The sequence below is a fragment of the Dermacentor andersoni genome, chromosome 6 (genome assembly GCF_023375885.2).
Source record: "Dermacentor andersoni chromosome 6, qqDerAnde1_hic_scaffold, whole genome shotgun sequence".
Lineage (NCBI taxonomy): Eukaryota > Metazoa > Arthropoda > Arachnida > Ixodida > Ixodidae > Dermacentor > Dermacentor andersoni.
In genome coordinates this window covers 77271782-77286624 of record NC_092819.1, presented here as the reverse complement: position 1 = coordinate 77286624, position 14843 = coordinate 77271782, and the positions used below count along the sequence as shown (strand labels likewise).

Sequence of the window (14843 nt, the reverse complement as noted above, 5' to 3'; positions counted from 1 at the left end):
ACAATATCCATTTTCTGAATAAACAGTTAGCTAGGTGATGCCAGACCTCACGAGAACGTATGATGTCACGGAAAGCTATTGTGCGAATTTCGACGTGGGGCTACTACCAAACTTTCGTTTTACTTCTTTTCCTCTGATATCAAGTTTTCAGTTTATCCGATGTTCAGCTGTTCACTGCTCCACAAGTGCAACTTCACGTGCTCGATATCGCACTCTATCATGCTATCGTAATTGCGTCATCCCATATAACTCGTTGCTATTTTCTTGCGGAAAGTAACTGCCCATGAATCAATGGCGGTATGTCTACAGGCTGTGGACCAGAAGCTTCGCAACAGCTCAGCGAGGATAGGGTGTCTCTTACACTTAAACACGTCCGCTGAAAGGATACTTGATCCGGCGTTACATTGCGGTATAACGTGATCATGCTGCTAGATCAGTCACAACATCTACAGCGCGATGCTAAGCGCGATGCTACGTGCAGATCGCAACTACCGACAACCGTTTGTCGCAGCTTAGCGTTGGCGGCCTGCTTTCCAGTATCGCGAACATGAGGCGCACGATTTCTATGTGCAGCGTCACGCTGCTCTAGAACTTGATGCCGCATATCATAGTATGCTCGTGAGCCTACGAGGACGCCGAACAGCCGAGATAAAGGTTCGATGCGTGGCACCGGCTCAATGTAACGCTATCGCTCACTTCTATTCCCTTTTCCACCGCTCATTGCTCGCTGATCCTGGTGATAGCATACGCGCTGCGGCGGTCTGACCACAGCGGAAGCGCGAAGAGGAAAAGAAGGAATATGGCACAATGGCCGCGTGATCCTGGCTAACCGAGCTTTGTGCGGAAGCTACAGTTCTCGCCGTCTACTGGCCGTGCTCGTAAAATCCAGGTGCAAGCTCCGTGGGCGCTCGCTGCACACGTTCGGAGACACCTACCGTCTGACAGTGGCGAGGGCGTCTTCCGAAAGCCACACCTTCCAATCTTCGGCTAGGGTGTCGTACAGCCACTGCGACTTCTCGGCGTGCTGCGCATCGCTGTGGTCGGTCTCGGGGAACCTGCACGCGCCGGGAGTTCCGTGTTTGAACTGCTCGACCTGTCCCTTGGTTGGCATGCGTATGCAACGCGCGGAAAGCGGACATGGTGAGAGGCCTGCTGTTTCGTTATCAACTTGCCGCTCTTCTTCTCAGTGTATACCCTCTGATTTTTGTTTCTGTAGCGAACAACGCGAAGTGTCGGAGAAGGGATACAGAGTTCCTCGAAAATTGAAGCAGCCTTTCGCTACGAAGTTATAACAGGCACGCAATTTAAGTAAGAAATGGCAGACAGAACTTGTGCCGTACCGAGGCATTTTTTTTTGTCTTCAGCAAACCTATCTGCGTCATAAACGGGGCACGTGTAGTGCGACGAGGAGGCCAGACCAAACGTGACCTGCTATTAGGCGCTGCTGATGGTCTATTATAGGCGTTCAAAAACGAGTTTAGCTGCGCACAAAGTCAGATGTATTGCTATCATTACGTTCGTTATTTTCCATCACTTGACGAAGATCTTCTCACAAAAGAACATTTGTGTAATGCAATAGCGCTGTTACTTTTTTCTAAAAATGCGAATTGATGACTTGTATTTTTTTTTATCATGACGAGTTAATATCGAGGAGAACGGTAAAATTACCTTTCCACATCGTGCAGCAATTCAAGGAAGCTTGTTTCTATGGGGCCATTTCGCACGCAAGTGTAAGCAGTAGCGCGTGACTTTACTGGTGTCTTGTTGAAGACAAGCCGTGAGCCACGTCTGACTTAACTTAGTTTTTGTTTCAATCGTGTAGAAAACAAAGACCACGAGACACAACATAGATACGCCACAGGCGACAGGACACCAGCAAATTGTTTTTTTTTTCGTGCTCTTCGTATTCAATTTCAACGGCTTCCTACTAATTCTACTCTAATTATACTGCTGCTTTTTCTCATTACATTTTACGATTGTCTATTTTAAAATTGATTAGCAGCTCCTTCCTTGTTCCTCGCTCGTTTGGAATACCTTGGAAACAATGGAGGCTCCATTGTTTGCTACAATGGAGCCTCCAGTTCAATGCAGTGCACTTAGAGAAGAAAACACTTTTTCTTTTCGATTTATTTTATACAGCACCATATTTTTCGGTAAAGCATTGTTTCATCATTGCATTCCATTAAATTTATGAAGGTGCGCCTTATAGTGCAAGAGCGCGCCGTTTCCGTTTCGAAGAAACTAGTGATGGGCTGGAACTTGCATGTTCGGGGGAACAGCTTCGTGGTTTCCGACGACCGGATAGACCGTGACGCCGGGCAGCTGCTTGGCGATAGTCGAGACGGTCGTCTCGAAGTTCTCGAAGTTGGCGGCCCGAGTTATCCTCCACACGTCGTGGGGTGGGAGATCGCCGGTCCAGTAGGCGAACTGAGGCTAAGAACAACGAAAATCGCGCCATAGGTGCTTTTAATTGCCTTCGGAGGGTCACTTACATATGTCTGCATAAGCGAGATCCAACTTATGTACACACGTGCGCAAAGGTAACAGAGCTCCCCAGCATTTTCTAAGCAGCTTTTGGCTATCACTGGCAATGACCGCTTATACTAACGTAAGGCGTATACTAACGCATACGCCTGAAATATAAACGCTATATTTCCTAAATGAGGCAAAAACCGAGGTCAGAACTGGAGGCGGGTGTTGGGTGCGTTGTTTTTGCACATGGGAGATGCAAGCCAACTCTCCTTGCGCGTGCGCAGTTCGAGTAAAGGAACACCAAAGAAGCGCAGTAAGTGAAGCAGTATAAGTTACTGACACTTCTGAAATATTAACGCGGCCGCTCCTACCCCGAAAGGAGACTCGGGGAACCAAGAAAGACGCGCGCACTAAGGACAGGTGACTACGCCACTGTGAAGTTGATGTATGCGACTTAAGCGGATTTTGTATGTTGGCTTACCTAATTGTTCATGAGTGAAGAAAGACTTCGTCGGACATTAAAGGACCCTAGTAAAAATGCATGCACGTACACGCACGCACGCACGCACGCACAAACACACACACACACACACACACACGCACGCACGCGCACACGCGCACACGCGCGCACACACACACGCTCACGCACACACGCTCACGCACACACACGCACACACACGCACGCACACGCACGCACACACACGCACGCACGCACACACACGCGCACACGCGCACACACGCACACACACTCGCGCACATACACAGAGGAAGATTTGAAGTCTACGGCGTCACACCGAAGTATCGACACTGAAGCTTTCGCTCCAAATTGCAGCAAGGGAAGTTTTTGCCCTGATTTTCCTAATGATCGACCAGTTGCTACGAAAATTAATAGCGTTTACGAGGAATACATTACACGCGTGTATTATCACAATAGGCCCATCGCTATTTAACGATACCTTTAAGATGGACGGGTGTAGATTGAAGTGGTTTAATGCGATTAGCATTCTTAGGATAATACACGCACTTTTCGGGAGCTGCCTGTCTGTCACTGCTTGAGTCACTGGGAAGTCCGTGGTCTGATTGGTAAGGCATCAGGCTGCTGTGCTGAGGGAACGCGGTTCGAAACCAAACGCTGAACATCTTGAATCACTGAGTATGTGACTCCAGCTATGTGCTGCTCACCAGTTAACCCATTCCATGTCCACTCGTGTTACTGCGTGCATGTCACTACTTATGCGCTGTTCTTCAGTGAACCTCCTCGACGCCAACTACGCTCACTGGGTATGTGCTACAGCGTATGTGCCACACTGTAAAATAATTTACACCCCTAAGGGTTTTTTTGAGTGTCTATAACTAACCCCCTAGCACCCTAGAAAAAGGTGGGTTTTATAGGCAATTACACCCTTATGGTGGTTATTCTATATTCCAATAACACCCTATCCCTTGAGGGTGTTTTGAACAACATATTACCCTTCGACCCATGGGGTGCAAGGGTGTGATCAGGAATATATTACCCCTTCACCTATCGGGTGTAATGAGCAATATAATAGCCCTTGCTATAAGGGTGTTGAAGTACGGCATGTTGAAGCGGGTACACATGCACTTCATTGTTTGTTTCGTAAGTCTACAATCAGGCTAGCACACAGAAATGTTATGTACGGTGTGCATACAATAGGTAATGTGTTTCCAAATGCATGGCATAGCAACTTTGAAGAAAACACATAATCACGTGTGAGTGTTCTGAGTGAAATAATCCATTTACCACAGATACAGGAAGAGTGACTGCATGGAGGGTCATTTATTCTAGCCACCTGTACAATATTTAGAGCTTGCACTACGCCTTGTATGAGGTGACAAGTCTTGTGGTCGTTCTACACTGAAGAACAGTCTTATTCAAACCAATGTTCCAGGGCACAGGCGAGGCTGGTGATGCCTTTGTGTAGCTCCATTCCAATGTCCTAAGGCGAGCCATCATAGATGAAGCCATTTCTTCATTGATCGCTGTAGCCATCTGCTTGTTTTCTACCTGCAAAATGATTTGTTGCAATTTAATGTCAGGAAAAGTACACGAAACATGACAAGCAGCGCTTCCCTGCATCATTCACTTAAATATTTCAAGATCACATGAAGACCAGGATAAAGAAAACAAGCACAGATGGTGCTTACTTCCAAGAAATCGTTATTTCGAAAGAATAAGGCATTTATTCTGCCACATCATGAATGTAGGAGAGAGAGGCTACACAATTATATGAGGGCAATTCAGAAATTACTGCCTCCAAGCCCACTACTTTGCCAATATTACTGCAAACATTTTGAACTCTTTATCACTGATGCGCTTATGTTTATGCTATCGAATGTCGCCTCACCATCCTATCTCTTCTCGTTCCAGAGTAATCGAGCAATTTATGGCATCCAGTGGTGAAGTCCAGTTGAAACAGCAGGCTGTAATTGAATTTCTGACTGCGGAAGGTTGTGCGCATATCAACATTCATCGCCATCTGACTGCAGTTTACGGGGATGCCTGTGTTGACGTCAGCACTGTGCAGAGGTGGGCAAGGACTGTGAAAGACCAAAATCCTGCCGCATCACATCTCCAGGATCAGCACCGAAATAGACGGCCCACAATGGCTTCTGATGAGGGTCATGAACATCAGGCAGATAAGTTGACTCAGGGCAATCGCAGGATCTAGCAACACCAGATTGCAACAACACTCGCCATTTCCATTGGCTCAGTGAACCACATCATTAAAGACCTGCGTTACAAGAAGACTTGCGTTTGTTGGGTGCCACGGCAACTGAAGACTGACATGAAAAAGTTCAAGAATAGCCAACAAGTTAAAATCTTCTTGTAACCCAGGAGTTTCTTAATTATCTGGTTCACTGAACCAATGGAAATGGCGAGTATTTTTGCAATCTTGTGTTGCTTGATCCTGCGATTGACCCCATTCAACTCGTCTGCCTGATGTTGATGATCCTCATCAAAAGCCGTTGCAGGCCGTCCAGTTCGGTGCTGATCCTGGACGTTTGATGCGGCTGGATTTTGATGTTTCACAGTCCTTGCCCACCTCCGCACAATGCTGACTTCAACACAAGCATCCCCGTAAACTGCTTTCAGATGGCAGTGAATGTTGAAGGGCGTAGAACCTTCCGCAGTGAGAAATTCAATTACAGCCCGCTGTTTCAAGTGGACATCATCACTGGATGCCATGCATTGATCGATTACTTTGGAACGCGAAGAGATAGGAAGATGGGGCAAGTGACATTCTATAGCATAAACATCAGTGCATTAATGATAAAGAGCCAAAATGTTTGCAGTACTACTGGCAAAGTAGTGTGTTTGGAGACATTATTTCCTTAACCGCCCTCATATTACAGCAATAACGCTGGGCAGTTTGTTTTTGTGTGTGACATCTGACCCAAAACTACAATTTGGAATGTGCACAAATAAAGATGCTCGTGTTGAGTCCAATAAATTGCTTACACATATATCAATCCTTTCTTATGCAATAAGTTTACAATGAGAAACCACATCATCTCACTGCAACTTTTCCCTACAAGCAAGTTATATTGAAAATAAGGTGCAGCCATATGCTTCACTATGCATTGCAGGGTAACCATCAAGAGGTGCTTTGACATTAATGCCTTGTTCCCAAAACCAATAGTGTAAATGCCAACCATTATTTCACAGGAGGTGGTGGCCACAAGGCAAAAACAAATTCGCAGGGTTTACGTGCCTAAACAATGACCTTACGTTCATCGGTTAGTATAACACATGGCATTGTTGTTTTGCCTGCCTCCTCAGGAATATACATTATTTATGGGAGTAGAAATCAGCATTTTCACAGAAGCTTGCTCCTTTAACAAGAGACACAAACGATGCTGTTCTTCAGATTTCCCAGGCAAACAATGCAAGCATCACTATACTCACTATCACAAACAATGCAAGCATCACTATACTAAGCATCACTAAGCTGACCTTTATTTTTTTTCTTAATCTATGACCTACACAGTGGCTGGTAACAACCCCTCTCTCAGAACTATTTGGCATCTCTACTAGAAGCCCTACCTACACTTTTTAACATCATCTTAGACATCTCCACTAAGCAAGCACATAATCCTGCTGGTATTTTTATTACAGAGGTTTTCACTAAAGATCTTCCAAGCAAGAACTTTTTAGCATCTGATCATTTAGATGCTTTGAACTGGAACAACACAGTGAATGCATCATGCTTAACAGAAGTTTAGCTATTTTAATCAAAGCACAGTTAAAGCCTTTCATGTATGAAGTTTGTCATCTGCTTTCACTTGATCTTGCTGGTTATATGATTGTGAGTTACACTAAGATCAAACATTCTAATGGCCAACATCTTTCATCTGTGACGCGCAGAAAACTTTAGTGCACTTGTCAGTGTTGTTACGGCATTCTTAAATCTGATGATTAGGCTGCTGGCTGTTTAGCACTGTAGTGGCATTGTACAGGGTGATCATTTTTAAGTTTTATGGAATTTTTAAAAATTTCCTGTGGCAGATGGCATAATTCTTGTCCTTGAGCTAGATTATTTGAAGAGGTGGACATCACTAGCATAAGAAATCGAAACACATGTCCGACTAATTAAAAAAAATTCACTATTCACTTTGTCACTAATTATTTTACTGCACATATTGCAATTTACGAATTGTAGCCAGTGAGCTTGGAAGACGTGTGCACTTGAACTTCCATGATGACACCAGTTTAGGAATAATTCCCTGATAAAGAACACTACACAAGGGTGTTCCAGTTACTTTTGTGCATCAGTGCATAAAAGCACATTTTGTTAAAAAAGTAAGTGGAACAACAGTGCATTTTTACGGCAAGTTTGATGGTACATATCTCCAAACTGGCGTCATTCTGGAAATCAATTCCAGAGTGGATGCATCTTGTAATTTCACTGGCTATGATTCGTAAATTACAATATGTGCTTCATATATGTGGTGGCACTGGCAAACACTCCTAGAGTTCTACTAGGAAACATAAATACCGAAGAAAGTGGATGGGGAAAAGGCACCTGTTGTAGTTCAATTGGTAAAGCATCGCACGCGTAATGCGAAGACGTGGGTTCGTTCCCCACCTGTGGCAAGTTGTTTTTTCATCCACTTTCATTTTCAGTAATTTATAATTTCTTTATTTCATTTACTAATCACAAGTAATTTACCCTAAGTTGTCCTTGGTGTTAGTGTTTGCTGGCTTCTTAGGATAAGATTAATAAACATCGGCCCCTCGGTTAAGCCACTTTCTTTTTGTTTATATGAGCCATGAAGTAATTAATTGATAAGCTAATTAATAGATTTTCGTTAATTAGTTGAACATGTGTTTCGATTTCTCGTGCAAGATATGTCTGCCTGTTTGAATATTCCTGCTCAAGGACTAGAATTATGCTATATGCAACAGGTTATACTTAAAAATTCCAAAAAACTTAAAGTCATCACCCTGTATAAAGACACTGTGAATTTTAAAACAAGCTTCAGTGAACCTTACTGAATTAGCAAATGGCCAGTGTAACTAGCATGATTATCCTGGAAATCTTTTGTAGCTTATAAGCATAGAGCATTTCACTTACACATTTAGGAATGCGAAATTTTCTTGAAATCAGCCCTTTCTTTTTAACAGCTAGCATCCCTGCCAGTTTGGTTAGACATAATGTTGCATGACTTCAATAGTACTGCAAAATCAGATTTCCTTTCTGCTCCCAGTGTCTAGTGATATATCTTTACCAGTGCCCTTAGCAGCTGAGATAACTAATGTTCCTGCAGGTAAATATCAGAAAACATTGCGATAACAGCCAAGTAAATGCAATCATGCGTCTTGTTTACAATACAGCATGTGCTCTACCTCCTGCCAAGTTTGTTCTCCATATCAGGCCAGCATGCAACTTGTACAAGAGGCACCTTTCGCATGCATGAAGATATTTTATGAGGTTATGGTAGTGTCAAAATATGACATCAACCATAATGCCTTAAACTATTATATGAAACACTTGTAGAAAGATAGAAAAGGCACCAATCTTGAGTTTATCACGTTCGGTTTACAGTACCATAGTAGAAATGGCTCAACTAGTACAGGTACGCAAACGGGCTAGTTGATATTGGTCGATGACGTTCAACAATGTGAACTCGACAAAGGATGGAGAATGAGGCGATAGCATTTGTCTCCATTTCTCGCCACTTTCGACGTCCTTTGTACAAGTCCGCACTGTTGAACATCATGGGTCAACTAGTACAGCCTGAAAAAAATGTCATGAAAGGAAACTTGGCTCTCAACCTCGACAATTCTGCCTGTCAGGTATTATGGTTTCTTCAGAACTTATTTCTTTATAAAAAGTCATGCCCATCAAGTAAAGCTTACTGAAAGAAATGAAGAACAACATCAACACCTCTCAAGGCACATGCATCAAAGGAGTTAGAGCATCATACACATTACCTTTAAGTGCAAAAGTATTGTTTTTCTTAGGCAAACTGCATTTCTAGTTTCTTAAAGCCTATATATTCATTTGTCACAGCTATGGGAAAATCACAAGGTGGAAAAAGATGTGTTGGTGCAATTTCAACATTTATGTACAACAACAAAAGGTAAAGCACAGGAAGTCTCACTGCTCCTCTGTCTAAATGACACTCAGTTTCATTTGTCATGTCCACTCCCATCCTGATGGCAGCAGAAACAGGAAGAGAGCAGCGTGGTTCAGAAAGCAGACGAAGGTGCTGATATCCTAGCTGACATAACGAGTAAAGAAGGGAGCTGGTCAGGCCATGTAGTGCAGACTTGAGACATCGTTAACTAGCGCGAAAAAAACAACGGACGACAGCTAGAAGCACACACAACAGAGCTCTAGGCTTCAACTGAAATTTGGCTACACAGAAACATAGGATCCAGGGGATGTGACCTCGACGGATGGAAGCAACATTCATCTCTCCCTTTCCCTGTCTGACAAAGGAGGTATCGGAGCAAATTGATGGATAGGTTCATTTCGAGATACAAACACTCTTTTCGGTGAGAGCCAGGGAAGGGGTGCTTACACACCTATCACCCACTTTTTGATGCAAAGTGCTTCGAATATTTTCATGTCGACCTGCCTCTAGAGCCGCATGGGCAGATGAGCACTTTGAAACTGCTCAGTGCATGAGCACCTACAGCAATGATTGGCCAGATGGCCACCAGCCACTGACAGCTGCCCTATCTTGGTTCCCCGAAGCAGCCTTTTAAACACCGACCTGTTTGACTTGAGGGAACACAGGGCTGCTTTCAGTGCCTTAGTGGCTAGTGGCCACCTGGCCAATTATCGCCATACATGCTCATGCACCGAGCAGTTTCAAAGCAATCGTGCGCTCAGGCAGCTCCAGAAGCAGGTTCATAGGGAAATATACGAACCACTTTGCATAAAGAAAGTGGGGAACAGGTGTGTGAGCAGCCGTCCTTGGCTCTTACCAAGAGTGTTCGTATGTGAAATTAACCTGTTCATCAATTTGTTCCGATAGCTCCTGTGGTTTCCAACAGTCAACATTCTGTGCATCCCATGTTTCTGTGCAGCAAAAATTTCAGTTGAAGTCTCGAGTTCTGTCTTATGTGCTTCTTGATGTTGTCGTCTTTTTCACGCTAGATATTGATGTCTCAAGTCTGCAATGAGCACCAACTAGCCCAAGTGCCTTCTTCAACCATGTAATGCATAGGGCAGATAACCGGTGGCACATTCGAGTTACAGAACTGATGCCAAGGGAAGAGAAGGGTAGTCAAGGACGGTAGAGAATTAGACTGTATGATGAAGTCGGGAAATTTGCAGGCTTCACTTCGAATCAGCTAGCGCAAGACAGAGGTAATTGGAGCTCACTGGGAGAGGTCTTCATCCTCCAGTGGAAAAAATATGTAGGCCAATTGTGATGAAAAAAGTATACCTGTCGGCTCAGACACCTTCCCTGTCTTTTGAGCAATGTGTAGGCCCAAGACAATCGGCCGGTTCCCATGCAATTGCTTCATGCTGACTAACTGCATGGGCACAAGAAAACAACTCACCATTAATACCACCCGAGATTGACCACTTAATAAAAGAACCTCTCAAACCTGCAAACACAATTAAGCATTTACCAGCTTAATACATACATATATACAAGCCAAGAATAGTTACAATAACCATATGCTTTATAACTAGACATTAGAATAAGGTAGTGAAACGTAGAATAGCCGTAGGATGTTCAGTGCAGTTCATTTCAGAAATACTGTCGACCAATGACAGGACGCCTTAGGCAGGGTTCAGTCGTACAACAAGAAAACAAATAGTAGTAGTAATAAGCATGCGTGCGTGAAATCAAAAAACGAGTTCAAGGTCGAGAAAAGAATGATTAGGCTCGATGTACTTATTTACACAAAGATAAATTCATAAACAAATAGCGCAACCACGCGTTCATCCGCAACGGCACGAAAGCTTCTAGAACAAACAAGTACAACTGAAAACGAAGGATAACCACATAGCCGGGATGGTTGTGGTTCTTTTGTATTAGTTCTAGCGATGAAAGCACAAGCATTGCAAGCTACCTGCGTCGTTACCTACCACGTGACCTGGGACAAAAAATAAAAACAAAACGAGTGCAAGTACACAAGCGACATTTAATACGGTTGTCACACTGCACACTTTTGGCCGCGATCGATCCTGACTGGGATCGAATTTCTGGTCAAGTTTGGCTTCCTTGCTGAATCTGCGGACGGGAGTCAATCGCGGTCGAAAATTTCGATCCGGAACAGGCTCAATCGTGATCGAAAGTGGCCGTGTGACACCGGTATAAGTATGCGCCCATCTTTAGCAACAGAATGAATTAGCCAAACGAAAGTATTATTTACCTGCCTGCGCCGTATACTGACGCGTAGCAGTACTTAATTCTCTACAACTCAATGTGCTGTCACAATTAGTTGAGGACACACGAACAATGAAACATCCGATATATTTTCATTTCTTTTTCACGTTCGGTGCCCGTAGGCTCCGCCTGAAGTACACATACTACACTCGCATCCAACACACCTTGTGCTGTCCTTTAAAGAAATTACGCGAAAATTACTACCACAATGACGCACCATAAAAACGCGACGCTGAATGTGACCACGTACGTACCTTTTATATGAGCCGTCCATGCGCCTTGCAAAAGGCCCTCGGTTTGAAGGCGGAGCGCTGTCACGATGTATACTCTGGGCACGCCATTTCGTTTACGTAGTGGATGGACGATGTTGACGATGGATTCCGCCGAAAAAAAAAGTCCACTTTATCACTGGTCAGGCCGAATGGAAGATGTTTTCTCGTTGGCCACGAATGACGGCCGTCGTAGGCATAGTAAACACACTGTCACAAAGAAACACCGATGTCGTAGGCCGCTACTGCCTTTCTTTATCACGCATAATCGCGTCGCCTTCAGTCCGGATGCTCCCTTCGCGTCGATGAGCACGAAAGTACACGAAAACAACGAGGTGGTGCAACCTAAACGTAGCGAAAAACAATCTAATTACTCACAACTTCAAGACTGTCACGGAGAACACACACATGTGCACCCGGCGGCCCGCCGCGAGACTCAGCAGCGATCGCGGCGACACCCGTCGGTGGAAGTTATTTCAATTTCGGTTTCGTTTTCAAGGCATAAATACATATATTCTTTTAAACTACGTGTGTATATTGCTTTCGAGGCTATTTATTTTACGCTACCTCTAAGCAATTATTATTATTATTATTATTATTATTATTATTATTATTATTATTATTATTATTATTATTATTATTATTATTATTATTATTATTATTATTATAATAAACAACAGAGGCAGATCCCACGCACTGTGGGAATCGACATAAGCGCAGCTTGCTGTTCTATTTGCGTTCACTGACGATATTTGGCGATGATGTTGACGGCCTACCACAGTCGTGATGTGATGTTGAATGTTATAATACAGAAAGACGTGCTTGCACGAGGCGCTGTTGCACGCCATTTTTCGTAGCTTACGTGAAAGTTAACGTTCTAATTCCCTAACACGAGCGCATCGCATCGGGGCTGAAGCGTTGATTTGCCGAACAGCCGTTTGCGTGTTGTCGTCTTGACGCTGCGGTGCTTTAGTGCGGCTTTGCGTCTCTGCATGCCCTGAGTCAGTGATCCACGTGCACAAAACTGCGCGGTGCTTACTTTTTAGAAATAGCAGAAACGTGCCCTTTCATACCTTGAAGTAAAATTATTACTGTTTGCCCGCAACTGTTGCCATGTTTAGTAGTAGTGCTCCTTTTATTGAGGAGACCCCAAACGAAGCATGCTTTGTGTTTGTAGAGTGTGAGACCGGGCTAGTTGGTATTCCATGCTGAAGTGACTAGTGCTGGAGGGGACACGGGGCACAAAAGGGCGACCACGGCGACAGCGCCCTTACCTTCTCCGGCGATCATCCCATGTATGCGAGCTGCCACGGCGAAAAGTGGCATTATTTACCCAGTTCGTCTGGGTGTTGGCTTTAAACATTCTCTTGTCTCGTCGTTAGTCTTCCAGATGGCATTGTGTCGATGACCAGGGTGTTTCAGTGGGCATTATGACGGCCAAAGGGGTCCAGAGAGTATTGTAGCGATGCCCACAAAGTTCTCGCTAAAAGGGCTCGCACACGCCTTCCCCGAGTCCCTCTCATGTACATTATGCACGCTCTAAAACCACCCACCGCCGCGGCTGGCAAGGCAGTGACAGCAGCAGCAGCAGAATTGGAAATTATAAGTGAGGAGGCATAGAAAGCTTCGCTTTAAAATCTAGCAGAACGCCTCTGTGCACACTGTAACCTGTCATCCAGAGCTCTGGTGTTTTGACAGAGTTCAATTTCATTCTACAAAGTATTTCCCGTATTCAGCATGTGCACCTGTCCTACCCGTCTCGCGAGGGGAGACGGGCGAGTCTCGCGTAGGTCTGCATATGCCAAGACATCTCGAACGTACTTTGCAGGTGGGCAATCGCGCGCACACTTGAAAAATGCCTCGCCACTGTTCCGTGAACAAAGATGGGTCTGCAAATGGCCCGCCAATTTCTGGAATCTCATTCTATCTATAATGATTGGCTTAATGTCCTATCCATGCAGGTAATAATACTGTCTCCAATTTGGGAGGGGAAATATTTGAGTAAATAGCGCTGTTAGTCGGTGTGGCAAATACTGTATGCATCGCAAATTGTACGTTGGTTCTCTATACTTTCTCACATTTCCCTCCCTTTCTTTTTCAGCACTCTGTTCTGGCAGCTGTTTGTAAGCCAGTAGAACTTTCCTTTCCTATACAACTACAAACTTAATAGTTTCTTTTTGTACAGCCAGCTTCGTAAATTGACGCAGACGCGAAGCCATGAGCGTTTCGCACGGCTCTTTCTGTAGAGGCTGCTTGATCAAAGCATTGTGGTGGGTGAGAAGGCTCAAGTTTGCCTACGAAGCTACCTTGTTTTTAAACGTCAGAGAAGCAGAACGAATTGGGGTGATTGATTCCGCGAAAGAATCTCAGGTGGGGTCAAATCTTCCCGAATCGGCGTATCTTTTTTCCGAGTATGGTTCGTCGCCCCCTTTTCTGCCTGTTTCGTTGTGCTTGAAAGAAACCTAGACGACCGCATTGCTTTGGAGCGATTGTGGCGCGTCCAGCTGCATGCTGTCACGTGGCCTATTCATTTTGCTGGATTGCTGGCGTCCCACAAGCAAGAGCTGCACTTGTTCTGCCTTGCTGAAAACGTTTTGAACATTTTTCTTTTTGGTTAAATATTCAATGCTAAAAAAAGTATGTGCGCGCTTTTGGATTCCGCGGAATTTGTGCGTGACGAGATTTGAGAACTGTGTGCCACCTAGCCCACTATGACATAATAGTAGTGCTTCAGCAATAGGTTTTTCGCAGGACATATTTAAAATGGCTCATCAAAACAGACAGTGAAACGGTGGTGAACCCTCTTCAGGCGTTTTGTCGGCATTGAAAGTCCGACATGTCTCGGGGGGAAGGGGTTGGGGTAGGGGAGGGCCCGCTTCTGGATCCGCCACTGGTTTGTAGTGCCGTGGGACACGCTGTCTCTTTGTGCAACTGTATGTTTGTGAATGTAATAAAAATAAACAAAAACACCCTTGCACCCACCCCCAATATTCTTAGTCAGTGCACCCTTTTGGTGGGTAAAAGGGTGTTATGACATCTAGAACTGCCCTACGCTTCGCAAGAAGTCATGATGATGGGATATTTCTAGAATGAAAACACCCTTCGAGGGTGTTATGACTCGCAATTCTCACCATCAAGGGTGTAAATTATTTTACTGTGCAATCATCAATGGGAAAAAAGATCATGGTTTATCTGGTGCTTGGGCGCAATCGAAACTCCGCCATA

General features: G+C 44.4%; 1 long non-coding RNA gene across 1 annotated transcript; it reads right to left on the bottom strand.

The window, feature by feature from the left end:
* Window positions 1-4240: 4240 nt before the first annotated feature.
* On the bottom strand, window positions 4241-12149 carry LOC126534224 (uncharacterized). The gene is made up of 2 exons (XR_008613256.2): window positions 11604-12149; window positions 4241-4498 (listed from the first exon to the last, which is right to left on the bottom strand). It is a non-coding gene; the product is annotated as an uncharacterized lncRNA (long non-coding RNA).
* Between the last annotated feature and the right edge of the window lie 2694 nt (window positions 12150-14843).